The sequence below is a fragment of the Tamandua tetradactyla genome, chromosome 10 (genome assembly GCF_023851605.1).
Source record: "Tamandua tetradactyla isolate mTamTet1 chromosome 10, mTamTet1.pri, whole genome shotgun sequence".
In the NCBI taxonomy this organism is placed as follows: Eukaryota; Metazoa; Chordata; class Mammalia; order Pilosa; family Myrmecophagidae; genus Tamandua; species Tamandua tetradactyla.
Window position 1 is genome coordinate 100213661 of NC_135336.1, and position 14324 is coordinate 100227984.

The 14324-nt window shown below is 53.6% G+C and overlaps 1 long non-coding RNA gene across 1 annotated transcript; it reads left to right on the forward strand.

Moving 5' to 3' along the window:
- Positions 1-28: 28 nt before the first annotated feature.
- Positions 29-5337, forward strand: LOC143648687 (uncharacterized). Its single transcript, XR_013158724.1, has 4 exons — positions 29-141; positions 1950-2074; positions 4333-4491; positions 4939-5337. It is a non-coding gene; the product is annotated as an uncharacterized LOC143648687 (long non-coding RNA).
- Positions 5338-14324: the final 8987 nt, after the last annotated feature.

Consider the following 14324-nt stretch of genomic DNA (forward strand, 5'->3'; position numbering starts at 1 on the left):
GTGCGCGTGCCCTTGCACGGGGCGGGGCTGGTGGGAAACACTGTCCTTTCCTGTGGGTGTTCCTAGGGTCAGGGGGGTTTGAGCCCTGGGCAGGGCCGGTGCAGGACCAGGCACTCAGTCCCGCAGGGAGAGGAGCCCCAGGTAAGCAGGAGTGGCTGGGAGTGGAGGGCGCCGCTGGGCCACGGAGAGGTTGCACCTGCCACAGGCTGGCCTCAGGGCTCTGGGAGTGAGGCCGCCCAGCACCCGCGTTCGAGTTACTGGGCTGGACTGGGGAGAGCTGGGATGTCTCCACTGACCCGGCGGTATTGGGGCGTGTGTGGAGAGACGGGTCAGGGCACTGCCATGCAAAGGTGGGGGATGGGGGGCGGGGGCGTGAGTGGAAGCGGGAGTTGGAACCCCCAGGAGAGGGGACAGCAGGCTCCCCCTTCAAGGGACATCAGGGTCCCTGGCAGCTTTACTTAAATTTTGAGCAGAAAGTGCTTAGCTTAGGTTCCAGTTTCCAGTAATGGTAGAGTAGCTTATATTGGACTAAACATTCTACCCACAGCATGCAGAAACAATGATTTGTTGTCTGGAGACCAACCCAAAGTGGGCAGAGGCTGGAGGGGATATGATCCTTGAAAAAAGGGAATGAGGAGACCAGCCCAGTTGGTACTTATTGGTTGCTTTAAAAGTACAAAATAAGGGTGGGCCACAGAGGTCAGCAGGCAGAGCTCTCGCCTGCCATGCCAGAGACCCGGGTTTGATTCCTGATGCCTGCCCCTGCAAAAAAAAAAAGTGCACTATGATTATGAATTAGCTGTAAATGAGGAGACCTAACAGATATCACCTTCCCCGGGTGACACAGTCACGTGGTACTCACAGGGAAAGCACGTGCCGAAGTGCACTAACCATTAGGGGCCTTCTCCAAAGTAGCTGGTCAGTAGTCTTCAAAATGACAAGGTCAGCACAGACAAGGCCAGGGGACGGTTCCTTACGGAAGAAGATTTCAGAGACGTGACAAATAAAAGCATCACGTGATCCTAGTTGTGCTTCTGGGCCTATAAAGGACATTCTAGGAACAATCATCAAAATCTGAATGCAGTCCATGGACGAAGTAGCATTTGGGGATCGGTATTGACTTCCTGGTTTTGGTGTTTGGACTACAGATATGTAGGAAAGAATAGGAAATACACCTGAAGGGGACATCATTACTGCAACTGATCTTTAATTGATTCAGAAATGTTAATAATTGGGGCTCTGGGTAAAGGGTAAAGAGGAGCTCTGTTTACAATTCTGCAACTTTTATGTAAACTTTACATTATTTCAAAAAAATTTTTAAAGACTATTTAAATAAAAAATAATGTACACGGGGCTTATAACATCTGTAAAAGTCAAATGTATGATAAAGCAGCACACAGGACTGGAAGAAGGTAAAAGGAATTAGATTGATGTAAAACTATTTAAGGTAAACTGGATAAGGTAAGAATGCATGTTATGATCCTAGATCAATCACCAAAAATATAACAAATACAACTAAAAAGTCAATAGAGGAGATAGAACAGGATTATAAAATCCCTGATTGGACCAAAAGAAGGCAAGAAAAAGGGAGCAAAGAACAGAGGAGACAAACAGAAAACAAATAGCAAGATGATAGACTTGAATCCTCCCATATCAGTTTTTACATTAAACTTAAATGGCTAAAACATCAAAGCAAATCTTAAAGGACAAACAAAACGCCCTTGCCACCATTAATGATAGGCTTCCCAGGACCCCACAGAAGGACTGACTGTTCTTCCAGGTCTCCAAAACACACCTGTCTGTCATTGTTTCTCTCCCTGGTGTCAGCCCTATGTCTGTTGGTTCCCCATAATCTCCTCCACTGTGGTAAAAATGTAAAGCTCATTGCAACCTCAGTGGGCAAACCTGAGTTATTATTAGCTGTGTCTACCTTAACCTGACTCCTTTAGAGGATTAGCTGAAGCTGTGCTGTCCAACACAGGAGCCACAAGCCACATGCGCCTACAGAGCACCTGACATACAGCACCTGAACCGGGAGGAGCTGTTCACTTCAAAATGCCATCAGACTTCAAAGGTAATATGAAAGAAAGAATGTAAAATATTTCATTAAATTTTTATATTAATTACACATTGAAATAATAGTATTTATATTTTGGATATAGTGGATTATGTTAAGTGCATTATTAAAATTAATTTCAGGATGGTGCAGTGGTGGCTCAGTGGCAGAATTCTCCCCTGCCAAGCCAGAGACCTGGGTTCAATTCCCGAGCCTGCTCATGCCAAAAAAATTTAAAAATTAACTTCACTGAGTTTTTCTTTTTCTAATGTGAATCACATGTGGCTGACATTTGTGGCTGGCATCACACGCCTATCGGATGGCACTAATCTAGACAGCCAGCAATGAGGACTCAGGGAATGGAACATGGGTTGGCTTTAAATATAGAAAGGGGAACACTGAAGTTGGAGAATCTCAGCCACCTGAAGATGAGGCCCCCAGCAGGGGCAAACTTGGAAGGTGAGAGGGGTATTCTCCTCCTCTCAGACAGAGGTGTGGGGAGGTACCAGGTGTGTGCAAAATGAGCATCAACAGAGGCTGCGCAGAGTTGAGATTTGGCTACTGTCCAACTATGTGCAAATCTCTTTACCTCTCTGACCTTCTGTCTCTTCATCTACAAAAACAAAGAATGGGAAATAGATGATGCTGGAAGCCTAGACTGTTTCCACAGTCCCTCCTTCCCTCACACCATGGGATAAGGCGGCCTGTTCCTGGGCTCTACTGCGGGACTGTTCTTTCCTGCCAGGCTCCACCAGGCCCCTGATAATTCCGTCTTCCACCTCCACCATTCTTTTGGAAGGTATTTTCACAACAGAAGCGCTAGGCAGGTTTCCCAGCCACAAGGAACAGACAGGAAAGGAAGCATGGCTTGGTTCTGGCACCTAACAGTAGAGTAAGCTGGCAGGAGAACTTGAAGGCACCAGCAACGCTGGTTCATAGAAAACGACACCATCTGCTCAAAAGCCACCATGCCCATCCTCTCCTCTCTTCTTGACATCCTCCGAAGGAGACAAGTCGGATACGATGACTTCCATTGTACAGCTGAGTAAGCTCAGGCACCCACTCTTGGTGGCCAGCCCCAGAATGGCCCTCAGTGGCCTCTGCCTCTAGGCCACATGCTTTGAGTCGCGCCTTCCTCCTTGGATAGGGTCTCTCAGAAATGCTGATCCAAGGCTCCGAAAGCCAGCCAAAGAAGATGGTGCTCTCGGATCACTGGGCTGCCATGTCATGAGGACACACAAGCCGCCCTGGGAGATGCTGGCATGGGGATGGAGAACCGAGGCCTCCTCCGAAAGCGTGGACAAAGCTGTCTGGGGAGGGTCCTCAGCCAGGGCCAGCCTGCGGGTGACTCACCTGCTGGCATTCTGACTCCAATCTCATGAGAAACTCGGAGAGCTTCGCCCAGCTAAGCCACTCCCTAGTTCCACAGCAGCTGTGAGACAGTATTTGTTGTTTAAGCCACCAAGCTCTGGTGTAACCTGTTACGCAGCAGGGGCGACAACCAGCTCAGTCCCAAGGCCAAAGAGTATGCCTGGCACGGGGTTAGGCGTGAGCTTTATTAGGAGTTACGGACAAGAGACAATCTCCCGCAGCCGGCCATGGGAAATGAAGGCTAGCACCCCACAGAGGGGATTCTAAGGGTTAGGGCAAAGACGTGTCACAGGGTGTGACCGCGAGAGTCTCAGCAGGTGGCACGGGGTGTGACCACAGGGTCTCAGCAGGTGGCACGGGGTGTGACCACGGGGTCTCAGCAGGTGGCACGGGTGTGACCACAGGGTCTCAGCAGGTGGCACGAGGTGTGACCACGGAGTCTCAGCAGGTGGCACGGGGTGTGACCACGGAATCTCAGCAGGTGGCACGGGGTGTGACCATGGGGTCTCAGCAGGTGGCACGGGGTGTGACCACGGAGTCTCAGCAGGTGGCATGGGGTGTGACCACGGGGTCTCAGCAGGTGGCACAGGGTGTGACCGTGGGGTCTCAGCAGGTGGCATGGGGTGTGACCACAGAGCCTCAGCGGGTGGCACGGGTCTGCAGGTTGCTATCAGCAGTGGCAGGGAGGGGAGCTCGATGCACTGTTGACATGCCATCTGAGCATGTCAACCCCGAGGAGGTCTGATGACCTGTAACGTCCACCCGGGTCATGTGGGTGGCAACGTGCAGTGACCTGCTCTCCATATAGAAGAGACCCCAACCTCTCGGGCCCCATAATTGCCACCAAGGGCCCCTCACCCCACCCACTCAGCATGGCATGGAACATCTGTGAGTTGTTCTAACAGACTGAAACAGGAGGAGACAGTGACAGCGAAGCCACAGAACTGCGGGCCCCTCAGCTGGGATGGAGGAGTGGAGAGCAGAGGCTTCCCGAGCTGCAGCTGTCACTGTCCCACACCCAGGCGTCGAGTTTGCAGCAGCCAAGGATGCCCAGGCGAGGCCACGTAAGCCACCTCCTTGAGCCTCGTCTCCCACCTTCCATGGCTGGAACAGACCAGCCTCCTCCCAGCAGGGCACTTATGGGAGCAAACCGCCCTTGGCTAGCACCAGCCAGCTCTAGGCTTCTGCCAATATCAGGAGCGGGGGAGGAGAGGGTGCCAGCGACCCAGACGAGATCCCTCTGTGGGCGCCTGTGGCAGGGGCCACGTCGCTGGGCTTCCTTGGGAAGCCACTTGTGCTGGTTTGAAAGGAAGTATGCCCCCTAAGAAAAGCCATGTTTTAATATAAATCCCATTTCATAAAGGTAGAATAATCTCTATTCAATACTGTATGTTTGAAACTGTTATGAGATCATCTCCCTGGAGATGTGATTTAGTCAAGAATGGTTGTTAAACTGGATTAGGGGATGACATGTCTCCACCCATCTGAGTTGGTCTTGATTGGTTTACTAGAATCCTATAAAAGAGGAAATATTTTGGAGCATAGAGATTCAGAGAGAGCAGAGAATGCTGCAGCATGACAAAGCAGAGAGTCCACCAGCCAGACACCTTTGGAGATGAAGAAGGAAAACACCTCCCGGGGAGCTTCATGAAACAGGAAGCCAGGAGTTGAAGCTAGCAGATGACGCTGTGTATGCCATGTGCCCTTCCAGATGCGAGAGGAACCCTGACTGTGTTCACCATGTGCCTTCTCACTGGAGAGAGAAAACCCTGAACTTCATCGGCCTTCTTGAACCAAGGTATCATTCCCTGGATGCCTTTGATTGGACATTTCTATAGACTTGTTTTAATTGGGACATTTTCTTGGCCTTAGAACTGTAAACTAGCAACTCATTAAATTCTCCCTTTTAAAAGCCACTCCGTTTCTGGTGTATTGCATTCCGGCAGCCAGCAAACTAGAACAGTGCTCATCACAGAGAAAGAAACTGGTGATGGCTCAGTTTGATTCCCTGATTGCTAGAAATGGTGGGAGGGTGAATACATATACACATATCATTATATATGTCGTTATATATATACACGGTTTTAAAAATAAAAGTCATGGTCTCTGCTCTCAAGACTTTCAATCCAGATGGAGAGAAACAACGTAGAGCTGGAACTGAGTTTCTATCTTTGCAGGAAGTAACGGGGAAAGCACACATAGCCCCCATGTCTGCTGCCACCTCTGTCCCCCCAGCGCACCCCCAACTTTCCCCCCGACTACAGTCAGATAGGAGGAGATGGACCATCCCCAGGTCCCCGGGTGCCCACAGAATTTCCCAGGCAGCAACTCTCCCCCCAACTCACAGCTGGGTTGCTTCTCTCTGCCTCCCTCTGTCTGGGCAGCTTTCCTCTGGGAATTTTCAGGTGGGAACTTTATTTGTTCCAGCGCCTAGGAGAAGGTGGCATTGGGGAAATGGGTCCTTGCCACTCTGCTTGTCAGTCTCACCACCACCCACATCACATGCATGAACAGAGACAGCGGGCGAATGGGGCCCTGAGACAGAAGTGGGTGCCTGGGGGACCCCGACTTTGCCTTCAAGCCATGAGGGACTCTAGGTGCGCTCAGAGAGCACATCCCCGAGGTGCTCAGCTTTGTGGCCACCCCCCCCCCCCCCCCCCGCAGCTCTCACCCCCTCCAACCTCCCGCCCTCGGCGCCTCCCTGCCCGCCTGCGCTGGGAAACTGTCTGTTCGTCTCGTTCCGTTTTCCACTAAATGAAAGCAGTCCTCGCCTTCTCCCAAACTTAATTAAAAGTGTATTTTCCCATAAGTTCTTGCTAACATTTATGACAAAGAAGCTTTTGACATTTGCATATGGTTCTCTGAAGATAATTCTGGTGAAAGCAGTTGTTTGGGTTTTCTCTTTTTTAATTTCCAGATTGGTCACTATCGTATTATTATCTTGCACAGAACACAGCCTTCTGTTCTTGGGAGTAAGTGCTAGCGGCCCCCAGCCGGGGTGCTCCTCAGGGCCTCCATGCCGGCATGCAGGTGCACGGGCCGCGCCGGGTTTCTCTCTGCAGCAGCACCCAGGGGTGCTTCAGGGCAGGGTCTGGGCTCAAAGCCCCCTCCTCGGGCCCTTCAAGGCAGAGCCAAGGTCCCTCCTGGCCTCCCCACTACCCCTGAGCTCACCTCTCCAGCCAGCCCTTCTCCCTTCTGCTTCTCCCCCAGGACATCCCTTTGCTGGGCCGGACCCCACTGCATGCTCCCCTTTCCCTTCGGGGGGTGGCGGGCAGGCCTCTGAGGTGTCCCTGGAGCCCAACTCTCGGAACCACGCCCCTGCTGGCCCCGTCCATGGTGTGTGGCTGTCCCAGACCCTCTTCCAGCCCAGACAACTGGCAGAGGCAGGGACGGTGCTTCCGGCAGGTAGGTCCAGAGGCCGTCCCTCTGCCACCCACGGCGTCCCCTTGGTGAGCTGGCGCTAGCCGCTCACAGAGACTCCAGCCAGAGGTCAGCGAGGAGCCGAGGCCCTCCGTCCAGCAGCCCACAGGGGGCCGGATCCTGCCCCCTCCCCACGACTGCAGCCTCGGGAGGTCCGAGAAGGCAGCCAAGCCCCCCCTCCTACCCAGCAGCAGCTGACCCGCACCCCGGAGGTACCCTCTCCTCTTTGGGAGAGCGTTCTCCTGACTCTTTTCCTCTCCCCCCGTCTGCTGCCCCAGCCCCCGTGACCATGCACCCACCTGCCGGGCCCGCCCAAAACTGCCGCCACCCTTGACGCTCCAGGTTCCCCGCTGGGCAGGCCCCCTGGAGCGCCGGCCTTGCCGGCCAGGCCTTCTCACCACCCTTCCTCTGCCCGCCCCTTGGTCATCACCCTGGGTTCCACGCACAGCCTCAATCCCCTACTCAGCCCCGGGAGAGACTCTGCCTTTTGAGCTCATCTAAGCCGTCGGTTTCAAGTAAGAGCTGGTCGTGCTCCTCAGGTACGGTCCCAGGGTTGGCAACACCCACAGTGCCGGGAGCTGGTCCAAGAAAAGCACCCAAAGCCCACTGAGGGCACTGCTCTTCCACACGCCGGCGGCGATCGCACCAAAGCTTGAGACGTTGCTTGGAGGGTCTCCAGGCTGCTCGGCTCCCCAGCTCCGGCTCTGCAGCTTCAGCCGCTCCTGCACCTCTGCGGCCTGGGAGGTGGCCTTCCTCACGCCCCGGGCACCAGCAAGCCTCCCCAGGGCGCTCACTACCCAGGTCTGAAGCGGCACAGGTGCAGGCACCGGAGGAAGCAGGCTGTGCCTAAGGACCAAGGCCGATCTGCCACACTGCGGGCAGGTAAATCCTTCACGGCCTGCAGGAGCCTCGAGGGGCTGCAGCCAGGGGAGGCTGGTAGAGGCCGGGGGTGGTAATTATCCCCCCACCCCAACAGCTGCAGGAGAGACCACACCTGTGTGGATGGCGTGCGCATGCTCTGTCCAGGAGGCAGGAGACGAGGGCTCGGGCATGATGAGGGCGGCCCAGCTGTCAGTTCAGATCTGCTGGAGGCAGAGGCCAAATTAGGATTAGGTGTGCAGGGGATTTATTTGGGAACACTGTGGGGCGTAAAGGGGCGGGAGGCTGGGGAGGGAGAGCCTAGGCCAGGATGCAGGTGGGACCCCTGTAGGGGTGGGTGGGGGTTGTGGAGAGCTGCGGCCCGCAGTGCAGCTCTGAGTGCCCCAGCCAGCCCTGACCATGCTGGGCCCCCTGCTGGGGGTGGGGTGCAGGGGGACAGGGATGCTGCCCTCGCAGTGGGTCCGGGGTGCCTGCTGGGCTGTGGGTCAGCTGTGGTCCCGCAGCAGGGCAGAGCGGTGGGCTTCACTGCCGCCTCACTGCCTTCCACACCCCCTCCTCCGTGTCTCCCATGCTGAACCCCTCCGTGGGCAGCGCAGGGCTCTTGGGGTGCGACACGGGCCCATACAGATGGGGAAAACGCTTCCTGCAGCCCCCGAGCTACCGCCCAGCCCCCCTCCCTGTAGGCATCAGCTCCCCAGGTGCACGGCTCAGGCTAGGTGCAGCGAAGGTCAAAGTGAGTCCCGGTCCAGTCCTTTCCACCCAGGATGCGGCGCCATGTCAGGCCTGAGGGTCACTGGGGAGACACTGGAGAGCAAGCACGGCCGCTGTCTTAGCTCATCAGGGGCGCGATGGCCACACCGCAGCTTGGCTTGAACAACAGGAACTTATCTCACTGTTTCAGAGGCCAGAAATCCAAAATCCAGGCCACGCTTCCTCTGCAAAGCTGCCACCCACCTGCCTGGCTCGCCCCTGCCCCTGCGCCTGCCCCCGCCCCCTGTGCCTGCCCCTGCCCCCTGCCCCCGCCCCCTGTGACTGCCTCTGTCCCCTGCCCCTGCCCCCTGTACCTGCCCCTGCCCCCTGCCCCAGTCCCCTGGCCTGCCCCCTGTACCCGCCCCTGCCCCCTGCCCCCTGCGCCTGCCCCTGCCACACGGCCGTCGCGTGCTCCTGGCTGCCCTGCCTTCCGCCAGCCTCCAGCTTGTGGCTCCTCTTCCCGCTTCCAAAGGTCCTCCGCTGATAAGGGACCCCAGCAATGCCTGAGCCAGGTGGGCCACACCTAGAGAGGATGCTACGAGGCTATGCACAGACGTGTCCACACCTTAACGGATAATTCCAAGGGTCCTACTTACAAGTGGGTTCGCACCCATAGGCGTGCAGGTTAATATTAAGAACGTGGATTTTCTTGGGCGGGGGTATTAAATAGCTCAACCTAACACATGAGGGAATGCTGCCTGCACTTTCGTGGGCAGGGCGCGGCAGGGCAGGGGCACAGCAGGGTTCATGTAAGAGGAAACTTTCAGAAAAGCGAGGGCACTCCCAGCAGGCCTGGGGAGGTGAGCGCCTCCAGGCAACAGCAGGGGCGAGGCAGGGAGGCGAGCCTGAGCTCACCCGCCGCCCCACCCCGGCTCTGTCCGCCCCCAGGCCAACCACCTCCTCCCGGGGCACCTGGGGACGCCCACGCGGCCCCAGCTCTGCACCCAGGCACAGGCCAGGAGCCATGAAGGGAATCGCACTTTCACGCTGGGTGGCGAAGCAGCCCGCGAAGCTCACCTTCGCTGCGTGGTGTGCCCCGAGTCTTGCCTTTGGCGGCTAAATAAGAAACGCCGAGAGTAGCCCAACCCCCTCCAGCCGGCATCCCAGCGCCTCCTCTCACAGTCATGGGGCCGGCGGCGCCCCACCCCCACCCCGCCACTGTCCTACCCCGCGCCCTGTCCCAGCACTCTGCGGCCTGACAGCTGCCCGCGACTCCGCGACTGTCCACTCCACGCACGGTAGCTCCCTCGTGGCAGAGGCTTCCTCCGGGCTCCCGCGCCACCCCCCTCCGCCGGCACCTGGAAACCGTGACCCTCCCGGGCCCAGCTGCACCTCCCCTTGTTCTCCAGGGCCCACCGCTCCTCTGGCAATCTTCCTTTTTATTCGTCCTTTCAAAGAACCAGCTGGAGGTTTTGCCAATTCTTGCAATTGTATCCTTATGTTCCATTTCATTAACTTCTATCATTATTTCCTTCCTTCTCCTTTTTTAAGGTTCATTCAGTTGTGCTTTTCCCAACTTTCTAAGCTGGGTGCCTCGTGAATTAATTTGCAGCCTTTCTTCTTTAATCCTAGGCATTTTCCTCTGTGTCCCATAAGTTTCTGTAGGGGGTATTTTCATTATGGGGTACTTTTTCTCATTCCCATCATAATTTCAAATCCAAACCGAGGTCATGAAAGACCAACACAGACTGAATGACTGTTTCAGATTAAACAAGACCAGGAGATGTGAAAACTAAACGTAATGAGTCCACCTGAATTGGACCCTACCCAGGATTATTATTTTGCTATAAAGAACATTATTAGGACTATTAAGAAAATATTAATAAGATTATATTACATGGAAGTATTAAATCAGTGTTAATTTCCTGAGTAGATACATCCTGTAGAAGAGGATAAGTATTCTTAGGAAAGCAGTTTTATTCTTAGGAAATACACTCAAGTGTTAAGGGGTAAAGGACATAATGTCTCTAACCAACTCTCAAATTGTAAGAAAAAAGTTATGTAGCTGTAGAGAGAGAACATAAAACATGATAAAATAATATCAATAACATGATAAAATTGGGGACTCTGGGTGAAGCATATATGGGAGTTTTACAACTTTTGTCTAAAATTATTTCAAAATTTTAAAAATGGAAATATTTTCATTATGTAATAACCTTTTTCTTATGTTTTACCTCAAATTAAATTCCTCCTAGTTAGTAAAAGCCATACCAGCTTTTTTTTTCAGTATTTGCCTAGTATACTCTTTTTCCATCTTTTTATCTTAGACTTGTGTTTCTGTCCCAAATTTTTAAGTGTGTCTCTAATAAGTTGCTATGGCTACATTATGTTTTTTTATCCAGTCACAAAATGCCTCAGGTCGCTTAATTGGAAAGTTTAGTCCATTTACATTTAATGTGAGTACTGACCAATTTGACTACATTCTGCCATTTTATTTTGTGGTGTCTTTTGCTTTTGCTTTATTAATGATGTTTTCTTAATCCTTTCCTGCCTTCTTTTGGATTAATATTTTTCCTTCCATTTTTTTAACTCTACTGTTTGAGAGTTATATTGATTCTACCTCTATTCTTTTAGTAATGCCAAATATAAAATAAATGTATATTTAAATTAACTAAGTCTAAAGTTACAAACTATACCTTGCAAAATGAAAATACTTTAGGATACCTTAACTGTGACTGTCCCCTTCTGTTTGTTATTGTTGCTCAGTGTTTGGGGGGTTATTTTGGAGTTCTAGCCACAAAAATTAGACTTTATTATTTTCCACAATTGATATTTCTTTATAGTCACCCATATTTTCCAATTTCTTCTTTAACCTTTCCTTTTACATCTCCCATTTCTTCTTGAGATTATTTTTCTTCCTTTTACCATATAGTTCCCTTTGTTTTTGAGCCTTTGAAAATGTATTTTATGTGATCCTCATTATGAAAGATAATTTTTCCCAGTTTACAGATTCTAGTTAGACAGTTATTTTTGAATTAACAATTTGATTAAGCCACAGCCTCTGGCTGCCTTACTGCTATTGAGATATCAACTGTCAGTCTACAACTGCCATGTAGGTCATTTCACTTTTCTCTCTGCATGCCCTTAAGATCCTATTTCGGTTGGCCAGTTAGTAAATGGGAAAATGGGAAAGCCACAACAGGGGAATGAGGCAGGGGTCCGGCAAGAGAAGAGCAGATAAACTTAAATGTCACAGCTGAAGGGAGCTGGAGCAGAAAGAAGAGGAAGCCAGAGGTGGTATGGGGGCAGAGCCAGCAGGGTGAGGAGGGGGAAGCCAGCAGGGTGGGGGTGTGGGGGGAGAGCAGCAGGGTGGGGGTGTGGTGGGGGAAAGCCAGCAGGGTGACGGGGTGGGGGGAGAGCAGCAGGGCGGGGGTGTGTTGGGGGAAAGCCAGCAGGGTGGGGGCGTGCAGAAGGCACGGGCGACTCCCACTCTGGTCCACCTGCCATGTCCCTCTCAGCTGTGACTTGCACGGCTCTGGCTGGCGCCGATAGCCACCGACCTTGGGGGATGTAACTCACGGCCCTGTGCACATGTCCCCAGGAAGAAAACATCTGCTGAACTTCCCGCATGCCACCAGCCTGTGCCTAGGGCTGAGAAGGGGGCAGGGGGCAAACGGGCATCCCAGGGGGGTCCCTCCTAGCAGGAGGCAGGGCCGGTGAGGCACCAAGGGTTGGGAGCCCAGGGGCCGGGCCTGCGGGCAGACCTTGGCCCACAGGCTGGTGGTCACCGTGGCCTCGAGCCATGGCAGGTGACCCCTCCCAGAGCCGCCATGCCTGAATTCAGAGGGAAGGCGACAAGTCCCGGTTCCCACGCTGTAGTGCTGAGGTAGGCCACCCCCGTCGCACCCCGGGGCAGGGCTGCGGGCACAGAGGCCCCAAGGCAGCTCTCAGGATCGACCCTCATTTTCCCCATCACACCTTTTGCCCTCAAGCCTACATCTGACTTCAGTTTGCTTTTGCATTTGCCTGGGATAGCTTTCTCATCATTTAGTTTTCACCACATAGTGAGGGCTCAGCATGTGTTAGCTATCACTACAGAACACAAACTATGTGAACTCCACTAAAACCCATTCTGAGAGTGAGATGAACTCCAGACAAATACATTAGTAAACTGAAAAACACTCAGGGGAAAAATTAAGCAGTGCAATTGGCATAAACCTCCCTAACTCACCTCGACTTTACCTCCTCACTGGCTGCCCTGAGCCCGTCCACTCCCACGGACAAGATGCTCTAGGGGACCTGACACCCCCGCCACGGGGCCACCCGGGCACGTGTCTCAACAAGAGCTGGCATGTGCGCCCCAGGGCTCCACTGCTTGTGGCACCCAGTGTTAGAAGTGATTTACTAAAACAACATGCATGCTGCTTCTAACAGCTAAGCATGAAAGAGGCGTGCTGGTTTTTTGTTTGTTTTTTTTTTTGCATGGGTGGGCACCAGGAATCAAACCACGGTCTCCAGCACAGCAGTGAGAACTGCGTGCTGTTTCTGTTGTTGCCTTGATAACTTGTTTCACTGCTTTGGGGAAAAGCTGATTCACATAAATCCTTTTTTTTTTAAACTGCAAATCCTGTGCAGGTGGGAGGCAGCTGCTCAGGGTGGGCGTTAGCTGACAAAGGTACAAAACTCTACCACGGGTGGCTCTGCAGTGCCTGCGGGCCCATGGTCGACGCCATGGGAACTGGAAATAACAGACGCTGCTGAGCGAGGCGTAAGCAGGAAAGACGCTGGGGCCACAAGACGCCCAGCACGGCTCAGGGAGAAGACCCCGCCTGGCACTAGATGGACAGACGTCCACTTATACATTTTAACTTAAGGGGAAAAGTTGGCACATATATTGTATCTTAAGACCCTCCACTTTACCTCTCCTTTAACTATTTCACCAGTTTTACCAGTCCCAAGTGCTGCAGGGTTGGGAGCAATGGATTAAAACCACAGACCCGCCACCAAGCCCCTAAGCGGGCTCCAGAAGGGTGAACGGGCCCCGCAGGGGCAGGGGCGAGAAGGGTTAGCAGTTCGGGGTACGGTTAAGGGGCTGCAGGGCTTCGGGTCACAGGGCAGAGGGCCAACGAACTCACAGACCCTATGGAATTGGGACTTTGGTACTTAGGTACCTATGGAGTCAGCAACCCTAAGAACTCCTGCTGGGAAAGCCTGGAAGTCCCTTGTTCCTCGTTCCATGTGACAGGTGCCCCAGCCAGGTGCCAGCAACACGACCACTCCAGGATGCTGGTGCTGGTCGGGAATTCAGCAAGCGCAGCAGGGGCCTCGGGCTCAGCCAGGGAGACTCCGTGGTTGGGGGCAGCGAGGCCAGGGTGGCTCTGCCTTCAGCATCCCATTTGAGTTTAAAGGTGTTTTCCTTGCAGGAGTCCAGAACAGGTCTCCCTGGCCTAAAGCCAGGCCCTGCTCTTCTTCCAGGAAGTAGGGGTGGGGGATTGGTTCTGGCCTTTTCTAGCTCCTTGAGGCCCTGCATTCCTCGGCGCGCAGCCCATTCCAGCATCACGGCACCCTGACTCGGCTCCCACCACCACACCCCCTCTCTGGCCCCGACCTCCTGCCTCCCTCTGGGAAGGACCCTGTGATGACACTGGCCCTGACCAGATAATCGGGACACATCCCTCACCCCCAGTCTCATCTGTAAGTCCCTGAGACATGTTCACAGGTTCTGGGGACCAGGACGGGCATCTTTGGGGGGGGGGGGCATGAGCCCCTGAAGCATTAACAGCCACAGACACCTCACCCAGCGCAGCCAGGGCCAGCCAATGCCTTCCCCAGTGACCCAAAGGGCCTCCTGGTCCCTGTGCACCAGGGACTTAATTCATGAACAGAGGCCGTGGCCAGGCACAGCCCT